Raw genomic sequence first — 19,473 nt, forward strand, 5'->3', positions numbered from 1 at the left:
TTCATAAGGAGAGCACTTGCCCCTACTTCAGAAGTTGCCCCAGACAGTAGGGAGGGATGCAGAGGACTCTGCCCATCGCTCCATCGCTTTCACTCAATCCCTGAAATCTCCTCACACCCTGAAACCTTGCATGTGGTGTTGGTCTGTAAATCACCATGGTAATGAGCACTACATAAATAACTCATAGAGTTCAATAGAAAAAAAAAAAAGTAACAATGAGCATGAATAATGAGAAAGTAAGGGCTTTGTGCACTAGTTCCAATTAAATTGCTCACAATAAATAAACACACTTATGCTTTCTTGAAACTGTGGGTGCTGGCTCTCTTTGCCTAGAAAGAATAAAGACTGAATAAGTAATAGAGAGGAAACTAGATTTATTGATTCAAATATATTTTAAAAATAGGAAAGGTGGCCTGAACAGTAACAGGGGAGGTAAGAGCCAGTCACAGAGTGATACTGTGCACCTTCGGTAAAAACAAGCTAAATAAAAACAGAGATTTTTCAAAAATTGTTTTAAAGAAAAAAAAAGTCTCCCAACAGGTCAGAGTTAAATATAAAACTATTGACTAAAGTGGAGCTGAACACGCATAAGAAATGGTTAACGATGTTTTGTAAGTTCAGCCATGACAGTATTACTGTAGGAAAAGTCTGTCTTTCAATATTTTGGCAAAAGCTTGATAAGGAGCCAACAGGAGTTCTCACAGAGCACCTTAAAAGCCTGTCTTATCCTTGGGGTTTCTTCAGCCAATGAAAGTTTGTCATGATGATGTAATGCTCCTGAGTTGTGTTTCAGCACCGAGTATGTGGTCACCGGATATCATGCCTGAGATATAGGTAAGTTTCTGGATCAAATCTTTCTTTCCAGCCTGTTCCCCTGCTTAAACTAATTTCAGCAGAGATCATTTGGTTCTCATCTAGCTTACTATCTCTGAACAGTTTTTTTTTTTTTTTAATGTGGGCTAGGGTTATTATAGAATTGTAAAGACAGCTGGTAAACAAAATGATGGGATCTAAGAGTCAGTTTTCCTCTGTTATTAGTATGAAGGCTTTTACTCCTCAGCAATTTATCATCACCTCAGAGGGGAAGAGCAGCAATCAGGGCTATGTTTTATTTGTTAAGGGAGTTCTAGTCATTTAACAAACAAGTTTTACTAGAAAGACATTTTCAGGGAGATGGAAAGATTTCTTTTTAAGGATTCACACTGAATTTGACTTATATTATTAAGTGAGCCCCAGTGAACTGTAAGCAGGGAACAAAGTTCCAATGTTTACTGTAAATAGAGAATATATATAGATCCTGCCTCCACAGAGGTTAAACCCTACAAGAGAGATAGAGAGATAGCACGCTATTTGTTTTATATTTTTAATTAAGTCAAAAACAATTTACAAAGGAAAAAAAAACCCTAAAGATTTGATGACCTTTAGTGGCCTGATAATTCTATGAAGTTAAATAGAAAAAAATAAATAAATATGAATAAATAAGCTAATTCTGATACATGGATGTGCAGATGCTTTTATATGTAAGCGCCATTTTTAAATTTGGAGTATTTTTAAAAATTTGAGCGAGGTAACCAGCACAACCAATGGATATGTACCTCTCTCTTTTCTCTCCGTGATACCCTCTGCAGATGTGGAGATTTTTAAGGAACTTTTATTGATACCAGTCAAGCTGTGTATATTCAAGCAACATGAGTTACAGAAAACAATTATGCAGATAATTTAAGAATTTTTTTAAAAATCAAGAATGCTACTGGGAAAAGAGAATGAGTCAGGGGAGGGAGCCGCAGGGAGGGGAGGAGTTTAATAATATGTTACCAATCACACTGATTGAATTATCCAGATGATTAGTCATCTTTCCCTTTCCCTCTGATCATATAGACACAGACTCTGAGAAGAGCATCTCAAGTAAGAGTGGGGGGAAAATTATCTTCAGCAATGAGGAGAAACAGAAAATGTTAAGTGTTATAGATTTTCTAACAGGAGAAATATTTTTTTTCTTCTTTTGTAGAACTCAATATCTGCTGGGTGCTGATGCATGTATTCTTTTACTAAAAACTTTGCAAATTTCTAACTTAAAAGCTACTCTGCTCTGCCCTCGGCTGAGTTTCTCAACTACACATCACTTTCCACTGCATCTTCATTTACTTTACTTCCAAAGAGTGAGGTCATCTCTCTACCGTACTTCCTAAATGGTTAAGAGATGCTCACCCCTTGCATAAAATTATCCTCCTCGCTTTTGTTCCACAGTTAATTCATTTTCCTCTCAAAGCATTTGGTATTACAAAGTAAACCTTATAGAAATTTTTTAAAATGTGTCAGTGAGCATAATATAAACATTACTCACTTTCCTTTTTTTTTTTTTTCCAGCCATAATTTTCCATAACATTGCTCTGGTGCAGTACTTGGTACTGACACTCGGGACTTAGATAAAATCTCCTATTTCCGTAGCATCCTATGATTTGTTTTTTGCACCATAAATTCTGTACAGGAAGCCAACATGGTTACGAGAAAGGATAAAAGTCCTGTTCTAGAATTGAATGAATGAGTGAGAGATGCTCTAGAATGACTGATGGAAAGAGTAAACATTTCCAAGAAAAGGAAACGGTATGGATAAGGTGGAGAATGATGAGAACAACAGTTTGGATGACCTGGTTTCTGATACAGGATGCATCTGGCTTTGGGGCCATGGTCTAAGCTGAAATCCCAAGCCTTTATCACAGAGCTTTGGGGTAGCACATCGTAGCTCATTAGGCTTGGGTTCCCAATTCTCAGAGCACCCAGCTGGAGGCAGAAAGGGTATCCGTGTGGATTAAAGCACAGCTCATTATTCTGTCAGCCAGGCCTTTGGAGAGGCCTAGAAGGAGTCCGCTTGGGGGTTCTGCTTGATCTAGGAAACCTCTTTGATCCTTACTCTGTGATGCAATGATGCAGAAAAATTCAGGAATTTTTAAAATTCTTTTTTTTACGAGGAAGATATCGCTTAAGGAAGAACCTTAGGGCATGATCTGAGCACGGATGCGGACCGATAATGTACCCTTGTGATTTATCCTGTGGACAGAACAGGACTTGGAAAAGACAATCCAGGGGGTAGATCTCTTTGTATGCGTTAAGGTCAGAAGGTTACAATCCAATTCCAGCTTTCCTGAAATCAGAAGGTTATATCTGTCCAAAAGATAGCCTAGAGGATTTGTAAGTTCACAAAGTCTGGTAACCCAGAAAATAAGATTCTGGTAACCCAGAAAACAAAGTTTCTATCCTTAAAGAGCTTTCAGTTTCCCTTGATTTGTTAAATCTTAAAGAATAGTACTCTGATCCATCAAGCACAGAGAAGTAGAAGTTTGTGGTAAAAGGAGGATGGCCACACACCCCAGTGTGCCAAAGATGGTCCCGGCTTCTGCCTCTTATCTCATTATAATTATCAATAGCCCTACTATTCATTTTCAGAAGTTCCTGGTTTGTCACTCACAAAAGAGTTTAAATATGAGGTAAAGGAGGATGGTTAATCCAGGCAAGAAATTCTGAGGCCCTGGCCCAAGGCAGTAGTCGTGGTGATAGGGAGGGGCAAACAGTGTCCATTTCCCCTTTTAGAAACAGTACCCCCACCTCCTCTGGGAGAGCGTCTCCCCTCCCTTTGTGAGGTGTCTCTGTATGTCAGTCAATCAAGGGCCCCCACAGGCCAGGGGATGGGCATGTGACCAATAAGCCAACAGGACACTCTCTCCCAGAACTTCACCCCTTGGGCAGAACGATGAGATGAGAGAAGGGGAAGCTCGGGCGTCACTTAGTGGGGCAGCCGAGCAGGAGCACGGGCAAGCCCAGGGAGCGGGTCCTGCTACAGAGACCCCGCCCCGCCCCCAAAACCAGCCCCTGTCATCTCTGGGTCAGCTCTTCAGCCTTCCTTTCACTCTGTCAGTTCCCTGGTAGACTTCCCACAAACATCTTTTTGGTTTACCTTAGCCAGAGCTCCGGTTCTGCCGCTCACTAGAAGCCCCACACAGATGATCACTGTTGTCAGTATGCTCCAGGTACATCTGGAGGAAAAGCGAGGCGATACACTCACGAACGAGCACTTTTCTTTTCACGCCGTATCTGAGCCATGATTTTTGTAAGGCAACTTCATACCACCATCTCCCTCTATCCCTTTCATATAGTTCGTAAGATGCCGTATCTACTTCGCAGCTACTTTTCCAGTCATCACGTGTGAATATATACACAGCAATGGAGTTTACTTTGTTCAAAGGCAATTGTTGGTGTTGAATTTGAAGGTCTGTCGCTGAGAGTCCAAGAGCCCAGGATTTGTTTCCTTACCTCTTGGGGTGGTTCTAGTACTACATGGGGGGGAGGGGGGGGAGGGGCAGCGAAAGCAAAAGGCTAAGACTTAACTTAAAACAAACCAAACCAAACCAAAACAGACTCCACACAGACCTTTCCTGGGAGATTATTTGTCAATGAAATGAATGCGCGTGTGAAACCGGAAGTGTTTATTTTGGTATTGTTCTCCTTTAAGCCATTCGAGGCATGTAGTGATGCCTCTGCGGTTGTAACACAGCTAGAGGGTGCTGAGCAGGGACCTAGCCCAGGCTGAACACGCTCGCTTCAGGTGGGGGGTGAGGAAGTGAGGGGGCGGGGGGGGGGGCAAAGGGAATACTGGGGAGGGCAAGACCATACCCTGCGATTGGCTAGATTTTGATGCAGCATATACTCTAACGTCCTGAAATATGGTATGCAGGAAGTCTCCACAGATGCACTCTGCTGCAGTTCTTGAAAGGCAGGAACAAATTTAAACTGGGTTTTGTAAAAACAAATGACATCATTCCTGCATACTCTGAAAAGCTGCAGCCCCACTGGAACATTTTCCCATTTTCCCCTTTGCTCTTTATGTGTCTGACTGCAGGGCTTCAGGTTTTTATGCTGCACGTTTAACTGGCTAAATCTTGCAGGGAATAACCTTTCATCACTTGCCTCTAAAAATAATAAAATCCAAGAAGAAAATATAGAGGCATGTAAAAGTTCATTTAAACTCACATTTAATCTCCATGTGGCTGTTATCTAGAGACATGACAGCACATGGGAAGAATTCTAGTGATTTGAAAGAAACAATAACAAAATGCTGTATTGGGGACTGTCATCATGGAAATTATGGCACTGATTTATTTTGGGTGGCCTTCATTGTACAGTGCTCAGCATTGCTGGTGGGGAGGGCGAGGATTTCCATTTAGGGATTTTTCTGGGTTTGCATTGTTAGCTGCAAAAGTAATCAGGGATCTGTCATTGTTAAGATGGTCAGTGAAGAGCTGTATTGAAATACTGTTCTAGATGTGCTGTTCCTCACTGTGGAATTCCACAAAACAGAAAAGATATGTGAATCTGAAAGTTGTTTTTTGTTGTTTTTTTTTTAATGCAGCAGATCTAGCTGACTTTCAAAATGTCGAAAAAGCTAGACACCTGGAAAGGAAATATTGAATCTTGGACCTATCGAAATGTGATGGAAGTTTCTCATTAAGAAAACATTTGTTTAATCACTGTCCTTAGTCAAAGGATGTCCCAGGAAGTTCCCTATTTGTCGATGTCAGTCCTGTATGAGCAACTGCATGGACACATACAGTGACAGCCCACTGAGGCTCAAAGCGTACCTGGTTTTCTCAGTCCCATCACTGAATCCCAGACCTAACTGTTCACCTTCCCAAAACCAGTTTCCACACCTAATTCTGGAAGCTGCTTTTCTCTACTGAATGGACTATGAAAATCTTTTCAGTTTAATTTTCTTCAACATTATTATTAGATGGCAAACAAAAATGAATTTCAAATCACAAGGATGAATTTTATATGAAAAACTATATCAGATATCTTCTGAACTGAAGTGTGCACCTAAAACCATAGACCCTTAAAATTCTCAGTGACATATTCAGGAAACAGAGGCAAGATGATGCCTGCCTTTCTGTCTGAAATGAAACTAGCCCAGAGATAATCTTAAAGAGAAATGAAGACACCGGTCCATACACCCATCCCCGCCCTCCGCCCTAAACATTAATTTTGCATCTCTGGTTCTGCATAGTTCCTTTGATCTTCAAATCCTGGAGGTCATCTTTGAAAGCCCCACTTTTGTTCATGCCATTATGAATTAAATACTGGCTGCTGCGCAGACCCAAAGAAAGTCATATGCCAGCAATCGAGAACAATATCTAAAATAAATGGAGATACATTTACTAGTTAAAAAATGCAAGGCATCGGGTTAGACAAACATGTCTTTGTTATCAAGGATGAGACCATTGGTTTATTTTCATTGCCCTCCTCTTCAAAACTGCCCTCTCATTCTGAAGGGAAATTTTAAAACTATTTTTCTGGATGCTTTTCTCTATTCTATCATCTGAGATTGTTTCCACTTGGAAAAGATGCCCGGCTAGGTCTTCTTATGGAACTAAACATGATTTCCTCTCGTTATAGCCACTTTTTTTTTCCATTAGAAACACTTTTTACATGTGGGAAGCATGCTTTATACTTCCCAGTTTGGGAAAAGAAGAGAGAACTTCCCAGCACCTCCTTCTGAACTTCTAGCCTCTCTTCTTTTTTCTTACTTTGTCTTTTACCTCCCTGAACTGTTGGAGCTGAGAAAACTCCAGATTGGGGGCTGGAGTGGTTGCTTGGACCCTTCCTTGAACCTTAAAAAAAATTTTTTAATTTTTTAAAACCTTTTTAAGAAGTAGAAAAGAGGAGCACTGTGTAACAATTTCTAAGTTCGACTCACTCTGCTTTGAATTCTTCCCATGGCATGCACATGTTGAATGTTTTACACCAAAACTGTCTATGGAATTTTCTTTCAAAAAAATATCTTACAGCATTTAAAACTTTGAGTTTAATAAAAAAAAAATATATAGGAGGGGAGTATTAGGAGATGTGAAGAAACCTAAATTTAATTATCTTTTGCTGATAACTGCTGTGTAACTTAAGACAAGTTTATGTTATTGTAAAAATGCAATGGAAATTCTACCATTAATTAAATTTGCCCAAAATTTGGTAGAAACGAATCCCATAACACTGACATAATTGTATGAATCCCCTCCAGTTTATGTGGCAAGCAAATAAAAAGGTGTTGTGAAAGGCATGCATGGGATGCAAGGACAGCAAAGCAGAAGCCCAGTCACATTGCTCTTCTGCTCAGAACTTTCTGATGACTTCCCATTTCTTTCAGAGAAAGCCCAATACCCTTGCAGAGGTCAAGGTTCTGCACTCTGCTCCTTCCTGCCTGACCACAACTTCTCCCCTCTCACCTTACTTGCTCAATTTCAGCCACACTGAACTTCTTAGTGTTTATTAGACAGTCCAAACATATGTCAACTTCAGAACCTTCGCAGAAACAAATTCCTGTGCCTGGAACAATGTCCCTCTAGATGGACACGTGTTTCCTTTGGATCTCTGCTCAAAGGCCACGGTTTCAGGGAGACCTTCCCTGACCACAGTATATAAAATAGCAGCCTCCTCTATCACTCATCATTACTCACTACTTTCAATATCCTTGATCCCCTGTAGCCCTCTTTACTTTTTCCAGAGCACATAGAAACATCTGACATCCTCTGTATTTTGTTGACTTGTTTACTGTTTGCCTTCCCCCCACTGGAAGGAAAGCTCCATTAGGGCATGGGCTTGGCTTTGTTTCCCCGTGTCTACAACAATACCCATCACGAAGAAGGGGCTCAGCAAATATGTGTTGAATAAATGAATGAAGAATTAATGAATGTCTGATTTTTAAATCCCAACATAATTCCGTATCTCTAAGACCTCTTTATTTGTCTTCATAGAAAAATTATACTTCTCTTTGTTCCTGAATCTTACATCACGAAGTTGTAAATAGACATATTTAACATTAAAATATAAACCCAAAGTTTTTTTCATATTGAAAAGTATACATTAATATCAGTGCCCTCTTTCAAATATGATCCTATATACTGCCTTCTCTCTTCTGCCCTTGCTTAAAAATTAACTAAAATAGTAGTGCTCACTGGTTTTTCCAGTGACCCCTTACACAATAATTTCCTTAATTGGTTTCAATCTGTGTTTCATTTGGCTCCAGTACAAAAAGCTCTCCTACACCTTCTCTTCATTTTTAATGTTTTCCCCATTCTTGTCTGTCTCCCTGGAGCCCTTGAAACCATGAACTTTCAATTAATTTTTTAAATTTTTCTAATTTCTGTTTGCAATGGTCTTACCCTTACTCATTACATTGCCTTCTCGTTCCCTGCTGGAAACTCTGCTCTGTGAGGTTACTCCAACTGTAATCTTTGGACAAATACAGTGGACTGAGTGGACCCTCATGAAAGTGAATTCTCATCAAACAATGAGCAAAGGAATCCCTGATTTGGATGAGTCACGTAAGAGATGTGCTTCGAAAGAAGCTGGCTTGTTCCCTTCCTTAACAATAATAGGTTTCGAAGCAGAAGTATGTTAAATACAGAGCTAAAGGTTAACCTGTTTTTTTCCTGTGTTTCTGCATTTTTTATGGTTTTTTACTCTTGTGCATAAAACTCTTTTTTTCATAGAGCTCTGAACTTTAAAAGAACTTAGGACATTATATTTTCCATCTTCTACAATTTCACAAACTACCACTTGCTGGTAAAATCCTGCCATGTTAGCTTCTCTTCTTTTCCCCTATTCCTAACTCCCATATGGATCTGAGATCTGAACATAAGCACTGCCGTCCAATAGAACTTTCTGCAATGATGGCAATGTCTTAGAGCTGAACTGTTCAATACAGTAACCACTAGCGACATGTGGCTATTGAGTGTTTGAAACCTGACTAATGCAATGGAGGAACTGAATTGTTAATTTTCAGAAGGGCATCTTTAATGAAGAAAAGTTTCCCCCACCAAAAATGGAAAAAGTAGATGAACTCAGTCTACACCTATGTGTAGTCGACATCTATATCCAAAGCTCATATCCTTATCTTCTCTTGGTCACACACTTCATTATTCCCAGTGTTTTTCAGGAAAATTCCCTAGAAAAGTAAAACTGGAAAGGTACTTTCAACAGTCAACACTCAGGTATCTGTAGTGAGAGAGGAATGCTTGTCAATATTATAATGAAACTAGGGCTCCATGTTAACTTTGGGTTTAGAATCTTGTACAGTGACTCTGCTACTACAATAGTAGAATATACTTAATTTTGTTACTTTTGCCCACACTGCAAGGCACTTTTAGGTCATGATTTCCAGATGGTAAGATTCAGAGTGGAAAGAGAAAGTGACCTAGAGACCTTGATAACCTGACTTCTGAAATATCAATGTTTGATTACATAGAATCTAAATTGTCCCATTTCTGTCAATGAACTATTACCTGTGATAATTTGACATTAGTTGAAATTGAACAGTGTTCTTAGCAATACTGTGGGGAAAATATGAAATTTCAGTCTTCTCCAAATGAATCCACTCGGCTTAAAATGTGTTTATGATACTATAGAGGATTCCTTTGATTCCTAAATTTTTCAATCATTATAATTATAGAAATCCTTCTATATCATGGGTGTTACCCAAGTTTAACATATCTTTGCTTCTTTGTATGTTTATATAGGACTCCTCTCTTTAATTCTTTTTAATCTGAGTACAGTTGGCACACAATGCTACATTAGCTTCGTGTGTACAACTTAGTGATTTAACAAGTTTATACATTATGCTATTGTCACCACAAGTGTAGCTACCATCTGTCACCATACAACGCTATTACAATATCATCGACTGTATTTCCTATGCTGTGCCTTTTACTCTCATGGTTTATTCATTCCATAACTGGAAGCCTGTATCTCCCACCCCCTTTACCCATTTTGCCTAACCCCCTCCTTTGGCAACTATCAGTTTGTTCTCTGTATTTATAGGTCTGATTCTGCTTTTTATTTGTTTATTCGTTTGTAGTTTTGTTTTATTTTTTTAGATTCCACCTATGAGTGGAATAATGTGGTACTTGTCTTTCTCACTCTGACTTACTTCACTTAGCAAAATACCCTCTAGGTCCATCCATGTTGTCTTAAATGGCACAATTTCATCCTTTTAATGGCTGTATAATATTCCTGTGTGTGTGTGTGTGTGTGTGTGTGTGTGTGTGTGTGTGTGTGTGTGTGTACGTACCACATTTTCCTTATCCACTCATCTATTGATGGACACAGGTTGCTTCCATGTCTAGGCTATTATAAATAATACAGCAATAAACATAAGGGTGCATATATCTTTTTGAATTAGTGTTTTCATTTTCTTTCAGTAAATACCCAATTGTAGGACTCTTTTTTTATTACTCTCTAGACATCTAGACATCATGTCTTCATAGAATTGCTCCAATGGTGCCACATCATTGAGTAGGATGTTAACCTATAGCCAGACAAAATATGTCAAAGGCCTAGGGGGAAAAAATCACTTACCCACAGCTTCACAGGGTTTATTCCGCAGAACACTATTTTTGAGATACCCCCTGACCTGAACAAAACAAATTGAAAAGACAGAAACTACATTATCCCAGGAAAATTAGAATACACATTGACATATTAAAGATTCTGAGAAGTCCAGTAGCAAAGAAACCTGTTGACATTTTTTTTTTTTTTAGATTCGGTGTTTCTTTGTTAATTTGGCCTTAGAACACTTTATTTTCTCACCTGACATGTCTGAATAGCCCATGGAACTAATGTTCCAGAGAATACACTTTGAGAAATCCTGTCTCAGCATTAGGATATTCCTAGGTACTATTTTCTTGTTTCCAAATATTCTGGTGTATTCCAGGTCTAGATACATTCACCAGACTCAGAAACCATATCGATTCTACAGACTCTAGATTTGAGAGGGTTTCCAAGAGGTCAGTAAAACAGATGATAGATGATAGATAGATAGATAGATAAGTTTCACCATGTAATACAAGAATCCCCACTGAGAACTTCTCTAACAGTTTGTAGTTGCTTTGCCAAGAGGCTTCAAACATATTGAGAATCACAATTGCTCATCAAGTTAGAAATTTGTCATTAATTGCAGATGCAATTAGCTTTATGATGATTCCTTGTTAGTAGGCTCTTGTAGACAAGATTTCCCCCACTGAAAATACCTGGAGGGTCTATTACAAATAGCAGTTCCCAGGACCAGATAACACACAGTAGTTTTTTTTTTTCTTATTGTTATATTAATCACCATACATTACATCATTAGTTTTGGATGTAGTGTTCCATGATTCATTGTTTGTGCATAACACCCAGTGCTCCACACAGAATGTGCCCTCTTTAATACCCATCACCAGGCTAACTCAACCCCCCACCTGCCTCCCCTCTAGAACCCTCAGTTTGTTTTTCAGAGTCCATTGTCTCTCATGGTCGGTCTCCCCATCCGATTTCCCCCCCTTTATTTTTCCCCTCCTGCTATCTTCTTATTGTTTTTTTTTTCTTAACATATATTGCATTATTTGCTTCAGAGGTACAGATCTGTGATTCAACAGTCTTGCACAATTCACAGCGCTCGCCATAACACATACCCTCCCCAATGTCTATCACCCAGCCACCCCATCCCTCCCACCCCCCCACCACCACACAGTAGTTTTCATGATTTGCCTTAGTTTTAGCTTGATTTCTTTGAGACTACAGGAATGAACTCTCCTACTTGACTTAGTTAAGGAAATTATCTGTGTAAGGACTGTCCATGAAACTACTGTGTGCTGAAAATGAAAAGTATCTCTAAAAGTCAGAAAAGCATCATTAAGATAGTCTTCCCTCAGGAACAACACTACTTAGTAGCTTCTCCCAAACAAATAGTAAGTAAAAAGGAAAGGATTTACATGGTGTCCAGATTTCAGAATTTTACAGTTCTGAGATATTTTTTATCTACCTAATAACTACTATCTCCAAACCACTTCAATATGTGAGTCTCACAGAGAGTGCCTTTATCTGCTTCACAGATTCTTCTCTAGTAAAGATCTCTAGCCATGCTTTTAATCTATATTTAAGAAATTGAAATCAGGCTATGGCAGTGGATTGCATGAGATAATACTACATAGAAGATGAACTTTGGAGTCAGAAAGACATAAGTTCACAAATCCCAACTCTAACAATCATAAGCTGTATAACCATGGGAGGCTATTTAACTTTTCTGAATGTCATTTTCTCCATCCGTGAAATGGGTGATTTGGCACTTACAACAAAAGATAGTTAAGGGAATCGGACGAGATAGTGTATGTAAAGCATCTAGAACAGAGCCTCGAAAATAGTAAAATGTATCCAAAAATAGGGATTATTACTCTAAGCTGTTATTTTGGTCTAGGAAAACTTTCTAAATTATTTTCCTTTATATATAGTTTCTAGAAAATAATATTCAAACATCCATTTTTTAAGCTACATATCCCATGGATTTTATTCCTTTATTCAACAAATGCTCTCGTCACTAAAGATCAGGAAATAAGACAAAGTCCTGAGCTGTGGTACAAATCACAGCAGCACATGATAGCAAGTATACTATGAGAGAGGCGTAATCACAGTGGTGTGGGAAGACAAGAAGGGAGTAACAAATTCTGCCCAAGTGTGGCTTGGTCTTTTTAGGGAAGAAAGCAGAGGATTTGTGCCCTGAAAGACCAAGGGAATTTGCGTGGTGGAGGAGAACAGAAGGGTCTTTCAGCAGATATATTAGGAAATGAGATGTCCAGTGGGGCTAGATGTCCATATGTAGTTTAGGGAGGGAAGACAAGAAAAACAAGTTCAAAAGTATCTGTATAAGATGTTAGAGAAACCAAAATTGATCAGGCTGGATAGTAAGGAGAGAAAAAAGTAATTAAGTTATTACACATCTACTGTGGTTGACATCTTACCAGATGCTTTATCTACACCGTGGCATCTAAATCAAATGACAGCACTCTGAGACATGTAGTATTATCTCTGTTGTGCAGGTGAGGAAAGAGTGGCTCTCAGAAGTTAAATAAGTTGCCCAAAGTTACATAAAAAGAAATTGAAGGAACTTGGCTTCCAGCCCAGGTTTGTCAGATGACAGGGGCCAATGCCAACCTCTATTTTAAGCAAGGGGAACCAGCAGGGGTCTTCAATCAAGGAAGTAATCTCAACAAAAAAATTTTTTGAAAAGAAAGTATGGTGACAGAATATAAAATGATGGGCTGGAGGGAGATAAGTCTGAGGATTGGGAGATAAATTCGAAGTTATCGCAGCTTTGAGGGAGAAAGATGAAGAAGGACCCAGAGAGCCAGCCCATGTGCAGGTGGAGAGAGAAACAGTTCTTAGACTCAGAGAGGCTTGGATACCAATTGGATGTGAATATACCTCAGAATAAAATCTCTGAAACCAGACATGATAGAATGTATGTGAGGGAGAAATGTGGGCTTCATTAAAATTCATTAAAATATTTATGTTAATTTGGAAGAGCAGAACCAAACACATGGCATTGTGTCATCTAAACCTGTGCTACTCAGAGTATGGTCCACGACCAGCACGTAGATGTACCCAGGAAATGACAAATTTCATGCCCCACTCAGGACATTTTGAAACAATCTGCATTTTAATGAGATCTCTAGGTCAAAGAAAAACTAACGTAGGAAAACTAAAATTGAGGGTAATAGAGGAGGAACGTGTCAGAGAGGATAGGCAATTTTCTATAATCTATAATTTTTATAATCTATAATCTCTCAAAAGCATTCTGGTTAGCAATGATTTTATTTCATATTACTTTTATTATGTTAAGAAGTTTCTAGAAGAAGCAGCAACAGGTGCTGACATGGCCAAGATGTAAAAAGCAGATGCTCCTTCAAATTCAGTAGTTTATAAAAGACTGCCAAATCCAAGCTGTAACCGAATGATTAGGTAGCATTTGATCTGCTCATTTGGAATGTCAGCAGGGCTAATGCTTACATAAGCTCTATGCTGTCTCATAATGTCCTTAAGTTACCAGGAAAATAGAAATCCAAAAAAAAGTCTACTTTATCATCATGATTGCCTGAGAAGGGGACAGAACAGAAAGATCTTAAAATATTTTCTAAACATTCAATTGGTTCATTCAATACATATGTGCACTAATGTGTGTGTAGGTATGTAATGTCTTGAACACTGTCCTGAATTTTACTATTCTGCTCTCTAATTGCTATTGATCCAAAGTCCCAAGATTGTACCCAACAATTCATGAGAATCAGAGCCAACACAAGTAGGTTTATAGGAGTCTGTAGGAGAAAAACAACGATAGACCTCAGAAAGGCTATACCAACTAAAACTCTCCACCTGAGATTTGCCCTCAGATCTCTTCTAGACCATTGGCCCAGTGACCCCCCGCCCATTTCATCTACCCTAATGAGCACTGACATCCTTTGCATAAAGAATACCAGGGCTATATATTCTCATTGTCTTATAACTTGATCCTTTAGATGTGATGGGGAAGTTGAGATACTTTTTCTTGGCTCAGTAGGAAAATGTATACATCTTAAACTGTGTTATGAGGCAGTGGTGTTCAGATCCCTTCTCTGGTCAGAACACCCACATTCCTGTGATGGCAGTGTCCTGAGGAGCTTATGGTTCCCATTGCTGTTTTCATCATCATCATTTTTCATTAACAAAGAGTTTTGAGAGCCTGCTATGCCCACGCACTGTACTAGGCTTTGGGACACATAAGGGAACAAAGCTACTGCTCACATGAACCTGACATTCAAGTGAGCAAAATAGATAATGAACAAATAAAAAATACAACCATAAAGTAACATCTAGTATTGATAAGTGGCAATAAAAAAACATAGCATGATGTACTGGGAAAGAGCCATAGGGATGCTGTTGAGTCAGATTTCTCCTGGGAGGTGATCTCTAAGCTGAGATCTGGGTCAAGAGGTTAGACCTGGGAGAAGAGTTCCAGGCAAGAGGACCTGCAAAGGCAAAGCCTTTTGGGCAAAGCCCATTAGGAATGTGTCTGGGACGTGGCAAGAAGGTCAACACAACTGGGGCAGAGTGAGAATGAGGAAGAGTAAAAGAGATGGTCAGCCTGATGCCAGACCATGCAGGTCCTCGAAGGACCTCGAGGGTCACAATAAGGCAACATCAAACAAACAAATCTTTCATTTACTGAGACAGGCACTACACTAATAAAAAATATACATTTCTCAGTCTGATCCTCACAATAACCCTGTATATGGCTATCATCATTATCCCTCAAGAAGACTGAGATTTGGAGAGATTAATTAATATGACCAAGGTTCTGTACACACCTATCCTTTCTCATCCCTTCCTCCCACCTAAGAACTCTTTCTAGTCTCTTACTGTCCATTAAAATCTGGCTGTTTCTTTCCAACTATACATTCTGCTTCACCAACTGACCATGGATGGCTAGCTTCTGTCCTCTAAGTCTTGGAGGACCTGACTTTGCCCACTTGCCACCTTAGATTAGAACACCAACACTTGGTTCTGGCCCCCGACCACACTAGTATCTCCTGCTGACCAGACTGTTTCTTACAGTTCTTCAGTGGGTTGAATAATTCCTAACGCATGCACAACTGATTTATCTGTCATCTTCACTACAAGGTAGCATCGTTTTCAAGTCTGTTTGCAGGAGTTTCCTCAGAAAAATGCTGGAATTTGAGAAATCTGAGGCGTACATTTTAATGACGTGAAAACCTAATTTAAAAAGTAAAATCTACTTAGGACAAAAATAAACCAGATAACTTTTCTTTCCTCTAATGCCTTCTGTCCTACAAACTGGTACATTTTAGAGCTAGTTCTTTTTGAGAAAGTTCTGCTCAATGGGGCAATAAGTTGTTGTCGAATAAATGGAATAATTTTGTTTTCCATTAAGCCATTGATGACAATATTTAGCTTAGCATAATCGTTGTATGAACACTTTAATGAAAGTTCTGCTCAGGTGGGTTTTTTTTAAAACAAAAATCAGACTTTTCTTATGCTGCTTTTATATGGCAAATGGACCTATTATCGGAGGGCATGTAAGTCAGCTCTAAACTATCACAGGCGTTTTTTTTTTTTTTTTTAATTTGCTTTCAGGACAACAGTGTTTAAAATCCTCTCAGATTAATATATTCTCCAACAATTTGTTGAACTGCAGGAGCTGAAAAAATTCTGGGCTTGTAAAGAAACTGCAGTGTCTAAAACTCTCCAGAAGCCCTCAGAATGACGGGGCTCTTGACCAATAAAACATGAGATTCAAGGAACACATTGTCACGACCCAGCAAATAATAAGGAGCAGGTATAAGTATGACATCACTGAAAAGCCTTCTCATTGGTGGTTCTGCTTTGTGCTGGTTACTGTTCTATTTGTGGAAGCAGCAGCTTATTCAAATTAACCTTTTCATGCAGAGGGGAGGAGGAAGGTGGTGAGTAATACACTGCAGTCTTTTCCCTGAAGGTGATGTGCTCAAATTCGCTTTACATTGCCTTTGAGCAGGCAAAATAAAAATAAATTCAGCTGTGGCAGTGTTTCACAGGGATAATAGCTGCTTGAATTAGATCAGGTCAGTGAAAAGGAATGGAATAGAAACTGTTGCAGAGTTAAAACAAATTTCCGAATTTTCTCTTTGCTTTTATTCCCACCCACCCCACCCCCCCCCCCTGACCACCACCCCTGTATTATTTCTCCATGCCTCATTCTTGGATTCAGTTGCTATATAGATCAGACTCGGTATCCCTCCAATCAGCCATTGGAGGGAGGGATTTCTTTGAACACGAACATGTCTTCCCTGTGCCATCTAGGGGTCTAGCAGACAGGTCAGATTAAGGAATGGTTCTCTGGCATTGTACAAATACTCAGGAGTCTGAAGCTGATGAGATAATTTAATCACATTTACTGTAGTCTGTGAGGAACTGTCATTCTCTATCCTGTTACTGTTATATAATATAGGGCCTCCAGCTACATCAGTGATACACAGGAGAGCCCACTCATTTTTAACTCTTCGTCCTTGGCTTTAACTTAGGAGAGCTCCAATGGAGGGGGGCGGTTCATGTATCTATTCCTTCTCTAGGTTGGCTCGTGGTACTTTGCACAACTTTGCTTAAATAAAGTGCTTCGGTCTTTGGCCTTATGTGATTTTATGTCTTCAAACTTCGGTCTCACTCTCTCTTGTCATCTGCAAAGATCATTCAGGATATAAACCATGTAAAAATTTTGAATCTGGCTTTAAAGAAATTGGCTTTAGTCCATTTCTCATTTCCACTATTTATATTTTATTCCCTCCCCTCTTCACCTCCTCCTTCCTACCTCAATATGCCTCTCCTTGTCAAAGACCAAAAAACAAAACAACAACAACAAAAAAAAACAAGTGGCAAAAGTCTACAGAAAATTGACAATAAGTCTATTATCTCTGCCACAATATGGGGTGTCTTAGTCTGTTTGGGCTCCTATAACAAAATGCCACAGACCGGGTGGCTTATAAACAACAGAAATTTATTTTGCACAGTTCTGGAGGCTGGAAGTCTGAGACCAGGGTGAGGTGAGCAGCCTCTTCAGGTACAGATTTCTCCTTGTAGCCTCACAGGGAGGAAGGAGCTAGGGTGCTCAGCAGGGTCTCTTTTATAAGGGCACAAATCCTAATTATCAGGGCTCCCCCCTCATGACTTAATTCCCTTCCAAAGACGCCACTTCCTCATACCATCATCTCTGGAGGTTAGGATTTCAACATATGAATTTGGAGGGGACACAAACATTCAGACCCTATCATGGGGTTAGGCAGAAATGGCTATATTTGCAGTCTGAAACAAGTCATTCCACGCAAAGAGCTAGCCATCTTTGCTCCAAACTCAGGACTCCTTGCTGCACCACTACTCTGGGTCCTTAAAGAACTGTTAACCTCTGAGATCTTAGCGCTTCCCTTGCTACTTCGCTAAGAATATCAATAATCTTGTCATCAAACGTTAATGACTTTGTGACCAGAATGACACTACATGTTACTTTCCCATTTGGTCTCTTTCGACTTGTTTTGCCTCTCCATCTTACAGTTCCTTTAAATTTATCCAGGTGTTGTAGCTGTTACTGGGTTCCGAGCAAAACGATAGATTCAGAAAATAGTGGCTGTGGGAGGAAGGTTAAGGGCACTGGGTTTTCATCACCGCTGAATAAAATAATGCAGGAGGAGGTGAAATGCAGAGGAGGAACTCTGGGAAGCTCATTGGCCGGTGGGGAGCCAGTGTGTGCTGGGGTGATGAGCAAAACCCAGGCAGGGAGGATGAGGCCTGGGCTCCCCGCGTCAATGCCACGCACACGACCTGGCCCTGCCCAAACCCTGCCAGCTTTCTGCCAGGAACCACCCAACTGTTCAGCTCTTTCATGGATAGCTGCCGAAATCCCAGGAACCAGGTGTCTGGTGCAGTTTTTAGCACAGCCCTCTGTACGCCGCCGAAACCCACCGGTCTGGCATGCCCAGCTTTCCATATTTTGACTTGTTGCAATTTTCCCTGCCTAAGCCCAGCCCTTCCTTTGAAATGAGACCGTTCCGTGGCCTACCTTGGCAAACGGCTCTTGGAGAGGAGCTCAGAGGTTGCCGACTTGACCTGGCGCACCGGGCACTTTCAGCTCATTATGCCTGAATGCTGCATTGTTCCTGTGCTGAATGAAGTTTTAGAAAATGACTTTCGGATGTTAGCTTCCCATTCGGGTGCTGTTTTCTCCCCTTGCCGTTTATAATCTCATAAAACTCATCATCTTTGTTTGGCTCTGGACAAAAATGAAAAGACTCGTAAACTAGCATCCTAAATGAGAGGGACTGATACCAATTTGAAATGCTTCAGCTTAAGACCACTACCAAAATAATTTAATTATTGCCCTTTCAACTGTACATACCTTTTTTAGTTTGTCAGTTTGCTTCTTTTGCTGGAGCTCTCTAACCCGTTGGATTATTTTAGGCAGTGCCCGAAAATGACTGTGCCCTCTTTATCTGAACTCTGATCAGAAAGCTGCCTAGTTCTCCTCAGGTTTTTTTCTTTTGTCCCCCCCACCCATCACTACCCCCCCACATCCACCCCCCCCCACCCTTTAAGCCAGAAAAGTAGCTGCTGAAAGCAGAACAGTTGCCATGGCAACCTCTTGGCAGCTTCCTCCGAGGCGAGTAACAGTGCTGATTTCCCGAGGAGGGCTGGGTGGGAGGGGGTGGAGCTCTGAGGAGGTAAAGGAAGGTTACTGTGCACTTAGTTAATATGCAAAACCACTTACGCAGTGCTGGATGCGCAGTGAGTAAGTGCAAACAAAGCCATGCTTGATCAGCTAACACGGACTTTACACACTAGTTGATCTGTCCAAGGATGCAGATGTTGGCTCAGAAAGAAATTTTGCAGTTGGACAGTAAAGGACACAAGAGGTAATACTACAAGAGGTTAAACACTATTTTTGTAATGGTTGGTGAACGTGGACGAAATAAACAGAAGCTGAGGTGTAATTTGCCTTGTTTCTCTTTTGCTTTGTTCAAGGAAAAACACAGCAATCTAAATCACAGGGATGGTGTTTTCTCTGAAATTCTAACATACTGAAGTTCAAGTTTGCATCAATTA

The 19,473-nt window shown here is 40.0% G+C and overlaps 1 long non-coding RNA gene across 1 annotated transcript in view; it reads right to left on the reverse strand.

Annotated features, from left to right (window-relative positions):
- The window catches only part of LOC112826791 (uncharacterized), an 89,629-nt gene extending 70,722 nt beyond the window's left edge, over window positions 1–18,907 (reverse strand). Inside the window, exons 1-3 of the long non-coding RNA XR_012378768.1 lie at window positions 18,770–18,907; window positions 18,434–18,643; window positions 10,399–10,453 (exon numbers count right to left, since the gene is read on the reverse strand). This is a non-coding gene — a long non-coding RNA (uncharacterized lncRNA). The remainder of the gene's footprint in view (window positions 1–10,398; window positions 10,454–18,433; window positions 18,644–18,769) is intronic.
- Between the last annotated feature and the right edge of the window lie 566 nt (window positions 18,908–19,473).

This window comes from Callorhinus ursinus, unplaced genomic scaffold, assembly GCF_003265705.2.
Source record: "Callorhinus ursinus isolate GAN/ISIS: 27379988/994484 unplaced genomic scaffold, GSC_fseal_2.0 scaffold7, whole genome shotgun sequence".
Classification (NCBI taxonomy): Eukaryota; Metazoa; Chordata; class Mammalia; order Carnivora; family Otariidae; genus Callorhinus; species Callorhinus ursinus.